The sequence below is a fragment of the Cryptomeria japonica genome, chromosome 5 (genome assembly GCF_030272615.1).
Source record: "Cryptomeria japonica chromosome 5, Sugi_1.0, whole genome shotgun sequence".
Taxonomy (NCBI): domain Eukaryota; kingdom Viridiplantae; phylum Streptophyta; class Pinopsida; order Cupressales; family Cupressaceae; genus Cryptomeria; species Cryptomeria japonica.
Window position 1 is genome coordinate 68,674,461 of NC_081409.1, and position 13,659 is coordinate 68,688,119.

At 35.8% G+C, this 13,659-nt stretch overlaps 1 pseudogene; it reads right to left on the reverse strand.

Annotated features, from left to right (window-relative positions):
• Positions 1 to 1,291: 1,291 nt before the first annotated feature.
• LOC131032720 (COBRA-like protein 1) lies at positions 1,292 to 4,919 on the reverse strand (annotated as a pseudogene).
• Between the last annotated feature and the right edge of the window lie 8,740 nt (positions 4,920 to 13,659).

A 13,659-nucleotide genomic window follows, 5' to 3' on the forward strand; every position in this document is an offset into this window, starting at 1 on the left:
CCCAGTTTGTGGTCATCATGATTCTCTCAAGCATTTTTTTTGGTTTTGTCCTAAGGTTTAGGTTGTGTGGGCTTGATTCATGATTTCTTTAGACTTTTTAACATGAACTGCATGGAATGATGCCACTGGGGAGAGTGCAACTCTTACGAAAATAAATATTTAAATCATGGCACATCGTTTTACTAGGAGATTGACCTAGAATCCCTCTTTTGTATACCCATATTTGGCATGCTTTTAAGTTGGAAATTCTTTTCAACTTATGGAAGGACAATAATTGTTCTTTACTGTCTAGAAATTTAGTTGATCCTAATTCCTCACTTTACACTAAGGCAATGATTTTTTCTAATGTGATTATGTAGATTTAGGTGCAAGTGAACAGGTTTGTACTACATGTGACACATCTTCAAGTGTTTTTGGATCATTGGGGCAATGCCCCATATCCACAGTTCCTTTGACTTATGCCCTTGGTTGAGGTTGTTCTTTGCCTCATGGGTGTTTTATGGGATGCAATGAATTTTCTCATGGAGAATATGATGCTCACTCTATGCTTCATAGCTTCCTATGAAAAGAGTCAAGGATCAATCTTAGTGATGGTGGCCTCAACTTGCTTGCCACCACTCTACTTCTCCCTAGTATCCTAGCTATGGTTTTAGTGTTGGCCTAACATTGACAAATTCCCTCACCTTGATATTGCTATATCGCCTATTCATGACACTCAACTACTTGATGAAGAGAAAAAGATGATGGTAATGATGGTTACGAGTCCCCCGGTGACACTATGAACCACATTGATGTATAGGATAAATTGGATGACCTACAACCCCCTTCCTCATTTGATTATTGCTCTTACTTTTATTGCATAACCACATACGTATTTATTTTGTTCTAAATTTATTCTAAAAGACTTTAAAAAGTGACTTTTTTCTATCCATTTTTTCTAAATATAAATAATATCATCTTATAATAATAATAACACTTATTTATTAAAAATAAAACAATAATTAAAACAAATTCGGTAATAAACTTGAAAATAATTTTAATTAAAGAAAAGATTGCAATATCATATCATAATGCTTGTATACACCTTAGCAATACCAAAATAAAAACATATTATTTTGGTGAAGGGGATGGGTATACAAAATTAAAATACATTCACCAAATTAAAATGTCGAAAGAATCAATTAGCACTTAGAATCTGTCTCCCACAGTTTTCAAATCGAACTTAGTTGGACATTAATAAAAAAAATTCTCCCTCAAAATTAGCTTCCATAACCAAATGAGGAAGAAGGAATTAAATCACACTAATTTTTTTATCTGGCAGACGCGGGTATAAATCAGGAGGTGGCAATATGCAGCTATCACCATTGAAGTAGACCCTGTGAGGAAATGCATAGCCATTTCTGAAACTAAAGTTGGGTTTATCCTTAGCAAGTAATAGCTCAGTTTGAACCACGCCAAATCCTTCCTGTTGTGCTTGAATTAGCAATTCATTGTAATTTTGCTTTCCCCACAACATTAAAGTATCATCTGTGAGCAATAAGCCAAAATCTAGTTACTAAATGCACTTCTTCTAAACATCTAGCAATAACAATCTGAGAGATTTAAAGTTCAGGTGATTTCTAACATGACTGCGAAACAAGCTCTAGGAGAGAATCTGTGTATAGAATTCGATTCCACATTTCTGTGAAGACTCTGTTTGTGACCCATCATCACAATGAATAAAAAGTGTAACAATTTTGAATCTCTGTCAGATTTGTTTCAGAAAAACTATGCCTATAACTTTGAATCTAGTCCTAGACACACAAGTGACCCAAAAAAATAGAATAAATCTTACGTACAGAATTGCTAACCAGACAGTCTATTTAACATTCATCCTGATGATGGTCATAAACAGGAATCCTAAGCACAGATTTAAGACTTTTGTATCCAATTTCTCCCTGGAACTTATTTCACTATTGTTTATCTTAATGATATTCATGCAGAACTTTAAAGGAAACTTGTAAGCAAGATCCTTACCATCAGGGGATTGCAGAGTCTTGTTATTAAAACTGAAAACCCGATTGAGGCTCTTGAAATTGGGATGCTGAATCACAATGTTCCAATTGCTATAGTTCTTCATGTAATCAAAGTTGGTGGCTGTGATCATGACCCTCCAATAGTCCAAGTAGCTAGTTTGTACATGCCAATGGATCCGAACAGGGCACATATGATTTGTACAGTGTAGGATTGATGCATTTGGATGAATCAAATGATCCTCATCAAGTTGGTATTTTTCCCTGCAATATTATTCACACACAAACGATAAGAGGGAAGAAAAGGCTTAAGACTTGGCATAATTTTTTTAATCAACATGACTTACTGGATACAGTTTTTTTGATCAGGGTTTTGATCTTTATTGCAATTGCAACTACAAGTATTGCAGGGGATTATTTCATCATCATAAAAAGCAGATAACGAAACACAGCAAGCTGGATCCCTGGAGGCCAAAAACTGAGAGTATATGCAAGTCACTTGCCATGTTTCTGTAAATAGCAGAAAAAACTTCCAGTCAGCCTTGTGTTTTCTGATTTTCATATTTTCTCTCACCTAGGTGAGACTGGGCAAACATATTCTCGTGATCTCCAACATAAGTGAAGGAATGACTTGCATTAACTTTAGGAAGATCAAGCAGTTATGAAATGAAACAACAAAATAAATTTAGAAACTAAATATAATTCTTTAGTTAAGATATTAGTAGTTATGTAGTGCTTGTGACCAGTGAAAAGGGTTTTACCAAGACTGGTTGAAATTGTCAACTTTTTAGAGTCAAATATAGGATTCTCATTTGTTTTTGGGATGTTCTATCACTGAATTACCAGTTTTTTTTTGGGGGGTGACTAGCGTATTTTTGATTCAGATGTAAATCAATTGAAAAAAGGAATTGAAGAAGCTGTAGCTATAAGAAATTTATGTAAAACGCAAAGGTAGGAAAGACTTCATGGATAAAACCTAATGAGAGAAAACTGAAAGGTAAGAAAGACTTCATGGATAAAACCTAATGAGAGAATACCATTTTTTCATCAGAAAATTGGAAAAAAGTGCCTATTAACAATCCAGGTAGGGGTTCCAACTTAATACTGAGTGGATTTTGGCTGTTCCTATCACATATTGAATATGTATCATTCTACATATCATAGACAGACAGACAGACGTGCCATTTACTGCCTTGATTATATATCAGTAAATAGAATGCAAGACAAGGGATGAGTTACTCTTAAGTTATGCTGAACAAGACAAACACTTAAAGGACCAAAATTACAGAATCTAGTGACCTTTTCTTCCTCAAATAACTAGATAGTTAGCTTAAGCTTTTCCCAAAACACATGAATATGATTTTAGACTGCATAGTTGTTTTGCAAACAGTATGCCTTAAATGTGTAGTCTATAGTTCTATCCTTTTTGGTTTTCTATGGGGGTGTAAGAAAATGCCATTCCATTTCATAACTGCATTCTATGAAGACTTGAGGAGTTTACATTGCTTTTCTACTTTTCTAATATTAAGGAGAGATTTATTAATCAACCCAAATCTTGTAAGCTGAACTGTACAGCTTCTTATTTACTGTTGCTTTGTCAACCTTATCTGCATATAGCTTTTTATAAGGAACAATAATATGGGAAAAAATATTTTAAACCAGAAATAAGGCTCACAAATTATACTTCTATATGATTTTTTCCTGACTCAAGTGAAAAAAATTTACCTAGAGCCTGTGTTGTTCTTCGTCCATCAACTGTATCAGGAAACACGGTAGGCTTCACTCTCTCTGCAGAGCTACACGAATACCCAGTCCCTGGACCATTTAACCCAAAATCCGTAGGCAAGTTTATGGTATTAACAGTATTACCAGTTCTACCCACTTTGATTTCAAAGGAAGAGATGGAATTCAAAGGATCCTGAGCCCAGGCTGCAAGAACACCCCCTTTACAGCAATTCTTGTATGCTTGATTTCCATCATTAACTCCTGGCAACATGTCCACAATGTTTGGATGGTTTGAACAAGAGTGAGGGATGGGGTCAGTTTTGAAGTTCGAACAATCTCCTTCCTCTGTGGCTTTAGCTCCTCTCATGCTCCATATGACCTCGTCCCTAGCCCATGTCCATTCTAGGCTCCATCCTGGAAATTCAATTTGCCGATATAACTGATAATTTTGCATCGTTACAGAGGCCTGCATGAGTACAATATCAAAATAAAAAGATTTAATCAATTATTTTAATTCATAAAAGTATTAGTGAAATTATATCTCTTATATATACTAATATCAAATTACAATATTTTTCCTGATCAACTTGCCTCATTACTGGACTCACCATCAAAGAAGCAATGGAACCCAAGATATTATGAAAATATATAAAGAATAGCATGTTTCAGTCGAGCAGTATTGGGATAGGAGACCTCTTAGAAATTTCGTTCTTATGAACATCATTTAAATGCAATGAATGATAAATGAATCATTCATTCTCATTATATAGATGGGTTCATACAAATCATCATTTATGAAATATGTGTCAATAAAAACTTACATAATATACTCCAAAAACAAAGGATGGAAAAGCTATTGGCATCAGTAGTTCCCTCTCAAACCAACTCTTTTCCACAACTGTTATCAATATATGCATTGAATTCAATCCAGAGAAATGAAGAACAACTCACAATATACCCATCAGGAGTCCATCTTAGTAAGTCCCATGTGATGGTAATGTTGGCAGTGGGATCCAGAGGGTCATAAGCATCTGCAGAAACAATCATCAACTAAGGTCCATACAATATTAAATCCATCATAATTTTGAAAATCTAAAAGAAATGAAAATATCACTCACTGATAGAACTGAGTGCAACAAGAGGAAAAAATACAATTGCTTTCAAGAACCAGTATTTCTTCATTTTTGACTCAGAAAATCATGTCATGCATTAATCTGTTCATTGCAATTTTATATACTACTGCAAGAAATTAGAGTATTGCGGGACAGACAATGCTTCCAAGGTCATAAAAGTTGGAAATATCGAAATATAGGCCAGGAATTATATAATATATATTGAAATGAAACAACGAAGAATCCAAAATAAAGTTGGGAAGCGAAAATCCCAAAGCCTTGTTTGAAGATGTATACAAGCTTTTCGATTTCAACAACAAAAATCTAAACAATGTATTTTGATGTCCAAAATGGTGACATATCAAAGATTGATTTTCATATTGTAGAGAACATAGGTGCATAATCTAGCTGTAATAAAGAGAATATACGTGAATAATCTAGCTCTAATAAATGATAAGACAAACAATGTGAGTAATTGTACCCAACTAACTATGAACTCAGATGAATAAATGTGCATAGAATTCTTAGAAGGCATTTAGATTTTTATGATATTGGATGTTGGTATTAATGATTAAAATGTGTGGAAGGGTTGGATGATTAGATTTGAAATTTTGATAGTAGAATTGGGTTGAAACTTTCGTAGTTTGTAATGTATATTCTATTGTCAAATGCCACTCTACTTGTTTTGTCCTTGTTTGACACAATTCAATTCGATTAGATTTGGAATTTTGGTAGTAGAATTGAGTTGAGAATTTTGTAGTTTTCATGTATTTTCTATTGTCAAATACCAATCTACTTTTTTTTTCCTTGTTCACCACAATTCAAACACAATTCAATCTGGTCTATGTGATTTTGTCTCTTGTCATGCCCACTTTAGAATCATTTGCACTTGTCATGTTATATGGTTTCAGTTCAATGTGGTGTTAATGGACACCTTTGAGGGTTTTCTATGCAAAGATTAAAGTGTGAAACTTTCTTAACTCTTAATTATACATTTTTATTGTTTTTACAAAAATTAAATGTATGGAAGACATATAAATGCATACATGCCTAAAGTATAGTATTTGTTACTAAAATGTTGATGCAATGTAGACTACTAAACATACTCTTTATCGATATTATTTCCAAGATCTAACTCCATGTCTCAAGAAATTTTATCTGATATGGTTCTAGTTTCTTAAGGCCTTGCCTTTGAAAATGGCATCCTAGGTGCTAATTCAAATACATTGGTGTGCAAGCTAATGTGCAATGGTATAATTTAGTGGAAGATTTAGTGTATGATGGGTAAAATGTGGGTTTGGATTAAGAAGATGGGATTGTAGACATAAGTCAATCTAGATCAGGATACTCTATTACAAATTAACATGGTCTAGATCATTGGGGAAGAATAGGTTGAAGGTTGATGGACTTATTGATTTTTTTGAAATTATACACAAAAAATGGTTGGATTGAGGATTAGAATATTATATCTAAAGACTTGAGGCCAAATTAGTCTAAATCTATTGGGTAAATTGATGAGGTATGCATGTTATCTTGTATATTTGGTTGAAGTAGGATGATCTATAACATGCATTAACATGGGTCTAGACCAATGGGGTTAAATTGGTTGAAGGTTTATGGATTTATTGAGTATTTCCAATTTATTAACAAAAAATGGTTTAATTGAGCACTAGAATATTGCATCTAAAAACAAGGCCAAAGTGAGTGTAAATTGAGTAAAAAAAATGATGAAGTATGCATTCATTATCTTCTATATTTTGGCTAAGGATTGATGGTCTATATAGTATGAATTAGGACGGATCTATATCAATAAGGATAACTGATTGAATGATTGATGGATATTGTCATGAACGGAGGATTATGTTATCATAATTTTTTAGTGTTGGTGTCAATAAAGTCTTGTACCAAATAATTGTACTTGGCTAGATCCTAGAAGGGGACTTATACACATGACTTAAGTTTACTTACATCCTCGGTGTCCTTCTAGAAGTCTTAGTTGTTTAGATAAGATCTTATCATATCTTATCTTTGTGACTTTTATTTAATTCTAATTACCTATGTCATTTAATAATTTGTTAAGCTAGTTGTCTCATTGTATAGGATTAAGACACATGGCCCAATCTTGTGCAATACCACTTCTCATCTTGCCTTTCTAAAGAATGCTTCTCATGTACATTTTCATTATTTTTTGCATCTAAATCAACAAGATAATACTCTCTCTCTCTCTCTCTCTCTCTCTCTCTCTCTCTCTCTCTCTCTCTCTCTCTCTCTCTCTCTCTCTCTCTCTCTCTCTCTCTCTCTCTCTGAAGGTATTTTAGTCTCATAAGGTTCCTAGGGGTGTTGAGGAGTCACCATTAACTCTTGACATGGTATAAAAACTCTAGATTTGAAGGCCCCTTCCCATTTTTAAGGTGATTTAGGTGAGTACTTTTATCAGGTATAGTATGGATCAAAAAACAAGCTATAGACACTGGTCTAGAGAGAAAGTGTGTAACCCGATAAAATAGTTTTGGAATAGAATTTAAAGATGCCATCAAAGGGTTGCGACCCTAAAAGGAAATATAATTATAAGATAGGATAGATAGTCACTAGGTAAATAAGAGTGATTAAGGAGAAAGACAAGTGTATGTATAAGATAGAATAGCTAGATAAGAAGATAGATATGATAAAGGAGATATAAGGAATGTATATTATATATTAAGATATCAATATAAAGAGATTGGTTTTACTATCCCAATTATGTATATGATGTTTTCTTTCTGATTATGTGCTTAGAGAAGATATAGAATACATCTAATCATCACCTCAATAGGATCGAGTCTAGGGTTATAGACTACAACTAGAATAAATCTTTCAAATGGGAATAGAGCTCTGGTTTGTCTCCTTTAGATTTCCTTCTAACACTAGTTTTTTTGTTGAGACCCTAGCTAGGTTTTGCTGGGGTTATTTTCAAGGACAAATTTTTTTAATTTTAATCAATATCCGATCAGGCAAAGAATTTAAAATATAGACAAACTGACAAAAACTCTATGTTCTTGATGTCTATCTTATGAGAGGGGGTTCGGTGCAAAGGGGATGGTAAATGGAAAGGGGAAAAGGGCCCAAAAATGAATGAAAAGATGTGACTATTGAGAAAACCAATCAAATAACCACCATGACATGTAATATAGAGTAATGGAAGACCAAATCATGGACACGGGGGCTTCACTAGCTAGGCAATATTATATCAGGTGCATTCATATTGGGGAGTTTATTATCCCAAAAATGAGGGTATAATATATTGCCTATCGATTAAAATAGGGGGGTTTTTAATTCAGGCTATGGAAAAATGCAATATTTGGCAAAAATAGGGGGGCTTTTAATTCAACCTGTGTATTGGGAGAGGGGGGGACACAAAATGAGTTTAGGGCAACATTTTTTGAAAATAGGGGGATTCTTTAGTATGCCATGGATGCATGTGATATAACATAGGTTCACTAAGTGAAGCCCCTGTGATCATGGACACCCACAGGTAAAATAACATAACAAGAATTCAAGGGAGATCAAAGACAAAACAAAGACAAGGAGAGTAGACACAGTGGTCAACCCTAACAGAGAAGAAAGGAGATTGATAAAAACCTTGGCAAGATAAGAAAGACAAAGAAGAAGAGAAGAGCACAAATTAGGGTGTTGTTGAGAGCATTGATGTGGATGTTGCTAGAATAAAATGAAAGAGAGAAAAGAGACAACACCAGAATAAGGTACTCTAGAAGAGATCTTGACTTAAAATTCGATGAGATGTCAAAAATGGTAACTAAGATGCAGACAACATTTGAAAGAATTGAAAAAATGAGGTTGTTGATAGAGTCTAGTAGTAGCAATATGGACCCTACCCTACCACACCCTGAAAAGGTTTTAGTATTGTCATAGTCCGGTTAGAAGATAGTGTTGAATATAGAATACCATTGAGAGGGGGGTGAATCAGTGGTTCCTAACCTTTTTGTTTTCCTGATCTAACCTCAGAATATCAGTTATTCACTTAACCACTAAACACTCATACCAGTAATAAAAGAAAGAAGGCCAAAGAGATCATTCACACACAAGTAACTCACAATACTAGATTTACTAGGAAAACCCAATATGGGAAAAAACTCGGTGAGAAAAGCTGCTGGAGACTACTGCCCCAATCCAGCCTCATAGGTAAAACACTGACTTACAAATATTTTGGGCACCAACCCAAGGAGCACCAACCCCTGCACCAAGCTTCAACTTGGCGATGTCTATTGAAATACTATTTGAATACAATTAAGGCTTCTTGTTGCAAATGAATTCTACAACTCTTTGATCAAATAATTCTCTATCGGTTGATAGTCTTTTCTCCTCCGCTGAATCTCACACTGTTAGTTGTAAGATTACTGTCTCTGATTCTCAGTCTCTATTATCTTTCTCTCTCTCACTCACACAGTCTCTCAACACACTGTGTCACACTAGGATGTTGCCTGCTTTGCCATACCTTGTTGGTTAGGCTCAATAGCAAGACTATAGTTTTGCCGGCAGAATCCTCTCACCGGTATGCTTGCTCACGCACACTACAACTTTCTTAGAACTCTTTCTAAGGCTCACAATCCTTCTCCTTGCTCACTCTCTCTACTCTTCTCCTTCTTCACAACATCATCTTCTTATGTCTTGAGCTCTCATTTCTTATCCCATTATTTCCCGCCAGAATGCAATTCAAACTCCTAAGTGGTAAGGGTTTCCTCTTTCCGACACAATCTTCATGAGATCCAATCCCACCTATCTTGGATCGATCACCTATTCTTCAAGGATGCACCTATACATGGTTTCCATTATCCAATGCACATTTTTTGGAAATGGCAATCTTGAATCAGATCTTCTGTCATAAAATGAGTTGACACATAAAGTGCTTCAGTAGTTTCCTTTTCGAGGACTTACTGAATTGGATTTCCTTTGCATTGATTCAGGCGCCAACTACTACCTAATCTTTCTCTGTTGTTCTTTCTTCCTTGAGCTGCAATAGTCAGATACAATCTCATGATTTGGGTCTCCTTCATTAATGGTAATTATTTGTTTCAGTGACCTTGTCGATGAGGCTTCACCAACCACAACATGTTTGCCACCTCTGCTCCACATGGCATCATAGCGATCAATACATGGCCCACCAACACATAGTTGGTCCGAAAAACACAAATCGGTACATCCCTTTGCCGATAGAGCTTTATTCTTCTATTAACCAGTAGAGAACACTATACCAATAGCACATCTTCACCTCAGTGGTTTGTGACACCTTTCACATTTTGCCTCTTCATCATAAACAAGCAGCCAACCTTTAGACCAGTTTGTACTTTACCAGTAGGCCTTCATTCTTTATGCTTACCCTTATGTGAATATCCATCATGCCAGTTGACATCAATGACAACTTAGTGCCAAAAGGCCAACAATCTCCCCCTTTGGCATTGATGTCAACTTCTCACAATTCACTTCATACCGGTACATTTCTCCCCCTTTGACATAATAAAAATGGGTATTGTGCACTCCCCCTTTCATCCATACCAAGCTCCCCCTTTGACCACTATCAGCTCCCCTTGAGCCACATAAAGACTGCCTATACAGATGACACAACTCCCAACTTGTGTCAGAGGTACTCAAAAGTGCTAACCGATAATGGTTTGGTGAAGATGTTTGCTACTTGTTCATCAGTAGGAACATAATCCATCCTTACCTCTTGTCCTTCAACCTTTTCCCTAAGAAAGTGATACTTGATAGCAATGTGCTTTGTTTTAGAATGCATGACTAGATTGTTTGCTATGTTGATTGCACTCGAATTGTCACACTGAATGAGAATAGGATCAGTGATGTCCACCTGTATGTCTTTGAGAGTCTTCTTCATCCAAAGCACTTGGGAGAAACATGTAGTAGCATCAATGTACTCAGCTTCAGCAGTAGATAGAGAGACTGAGTCCTTCTTTCTATGCCATGAGACCAACCGGTCACCTAGAAAGAATGCACCACCACTTGCGCTCTTTCTATCATCAATGCATCCTGCCCAATTAGCATTAGTGTATACTTCCAAGATAAAATCTCCTTGTTTAAGATACCACAAACCATAGCTAAGCGTTCCTTGTAGATACCTAAAAATTCTGCTAACAACATTCATATGTGACTGCTTTGGTGCAGCTTGGAATCTGGCCACCATGCACACTACCTGAACTATATCCAGTCTTGAAGCAATTAGATACAGTAGATTGCCTATCATGGATATGTACAGAGTCTGATCCACCATCGGTGATTCATCATTCTTGCTCAATTTTTTGCCAGTCACCATGGGGGTATATCGGTTTACAATATTCCAGTTGGAATTTCTTCTACATCTCCTTTGCATACTTGACTTGTGAGATAAAGATTTCTTTATCTTGCTGTAGTATCCACAAACCAAGGAAGTATGCCAATTCACCAGGCATTGACATCTCAAATTCTGATTGCATTTGATCAGCAAATTTTTAACAGAGAGTGTCCTTATTGCCTCCAAAGATAATGTCATATGCATACACAACCACAATGATCATGTGGTTCCCATCTTTCTTTATGTACAAATTTCTATCTGCACTCCCCTTTTTGAATCCCTGCTCCTTTAGGTACTGATCTAATCTTGAATACCATGCTCTAGGAGCTTGCTTTAGACCATACAAGGCCTTCTTCAACTTGCACACAAATGTCTCATCATCATGCAACAGAAACCCATCCAGTTGCTCCATTTACACTTCTTCTTCCAAATTTCCATCTAGAAAGGCAGATTTTACATCCATTTGGTATACTTTATAACCTTTGTAGGCAGAGAAGGCTAGAAACATTCTAATTGCTTCTAATTTAGCTATCGGTGCAAATGTTTCTTCAAAGTCAATTCCCTCTACCTGAGAGTATCCCTTGCACACTAGTCTAGCTTTATGCCTAACAATGTTACCTTCTTCATTCATCTTATTCCGGTATACCCATTTTGTGCCAATGATGTTCTTGTCTTCCGGTCTAGGGACCAATTCCCAGGTCTTGTTCTTCTCAATCTGGTGCAGTTCTTCTTCCATGGCATCCATCCATTCTTGTCTTTTTTTTGCCTCATTGAATGTTTTGGGTTCAACTTCAATCATGAGGCATAGGTTGACTTGTTCATCATTCCGGGAAAGTCTTCTTCTAGTATGCACACCATCACTCTTATTTCCCAGAATTTTCTCTTTCAGGTGATTCAGCTATACATACTATTTGGGGACCTTCTTGGATGCTACCTGTGGTTCAGTATCTAACTGAACTTCATCATGTTCATCACCAGAGTCATCATATCGGTTAACCTATGGTTGACATCCTTTGTGCATATCTTCATCAACTTTTACATGCACACTCTCAATGAATCTTAGTCTTTTATTGTAGCATTTGTAGGCTTTGTTGTTAGATGAGTAGCCAAGGAAGATTCCTTCATCACTCTTGGAGTCAACACTTCTAGACCATCCATATATTTCTTGATAAAGCACTTGCTTCCAAATACTTTAAAGTATTTGACTGATGGCTTCCGGTCATACCATAACTCATAAGGTGTCATTTTGTTGTGTTGGTATTTTGGTATGGTTTTGTCATTGATGTCAACACCTACTAAAACACTATCACTTTGGAGATCTAGCAACATTCATCGGCAAGCAAGTAACTATTGCACAGTTACTGGTATATGGTTCACTGGCAGGATATAATGATCACCGACACTTGGAATGATATGGAAGACACCTGGTAATGATGAAGACATCGTATGGACACTTTGTTTTTAATAATTAATCATTGGTATATTCATATTTGCATATTTGCTTTTACCGGCAAATAGGTCCAGGGTTACCTAGGGTTACACCAGCAGGTTTATCTTTTCCAGATCAGCATGGCATGCTATGGAGATGATTTATTATTGTTGTAAATGCATTAAGCCGACATGTTTAATCGATTATTGCATTGGATATTATATTGTTTGTAAAATGTTTTTATTGTAATATCTTATAGAGCTGACCCACTAAAATTGGTTTAGGTTATGGTATAAATGTAAAATCTTATTTGTAAGATCGAATGTGGAATGCGAAAAAGAAGTGTGAGAAGGTATATGCGAGATTAAACAGAGCTATACACGAAGACATCATTTGAAGGTGAAGCTAGGTTTTTGTGAAAGCATATCAGCATTACACCGGTACTAAATCCAGCATATGAAGATGCTATTTTGTGCAGTACATTCTTATTGGATTTAACTATCCAACTGTAGTCAGTGTGACTCCCTTTTTGTGATTGAGCAGTGAGCTCTAGGTTGTTAGCCTTTCTGCATGTGCAGACCCCATTTATGCACACTTATTATCTGCAGTAGTATCCTCTAATTGTGGGTAAGGTTTCCCATAGTGGTTTTTCCCCTTACAGGGTTTCCACATACAAACATTGGTGTTATGTGTTGTGGATGACTTTATGTTTATGTTTCATGAATTAATCTTTACCGGTATAGCAATTAACTATTAACACTATCTACCGACATACTTAACTGGTTTACCGATATTAAGCATTAAGTTGGTTAAGGTGTTTTTGGTTTGAATTTATTTGACAACTAATTCACCCCCCCACCCCCCTCTCTCAGTTGTCTCTGAGACCTAACAATTGGTATCAGAGCTTAGTCCTCTTTTGCAGAAGTTTAATAACTTGAGGAGATCCAATGACTACTAATTATTTCAAGAAGGACAGTCCTAAACTTGATGGAACCAACTATGGGATATGGAAGATCAGGATGGAAACACATTTGAATTGCA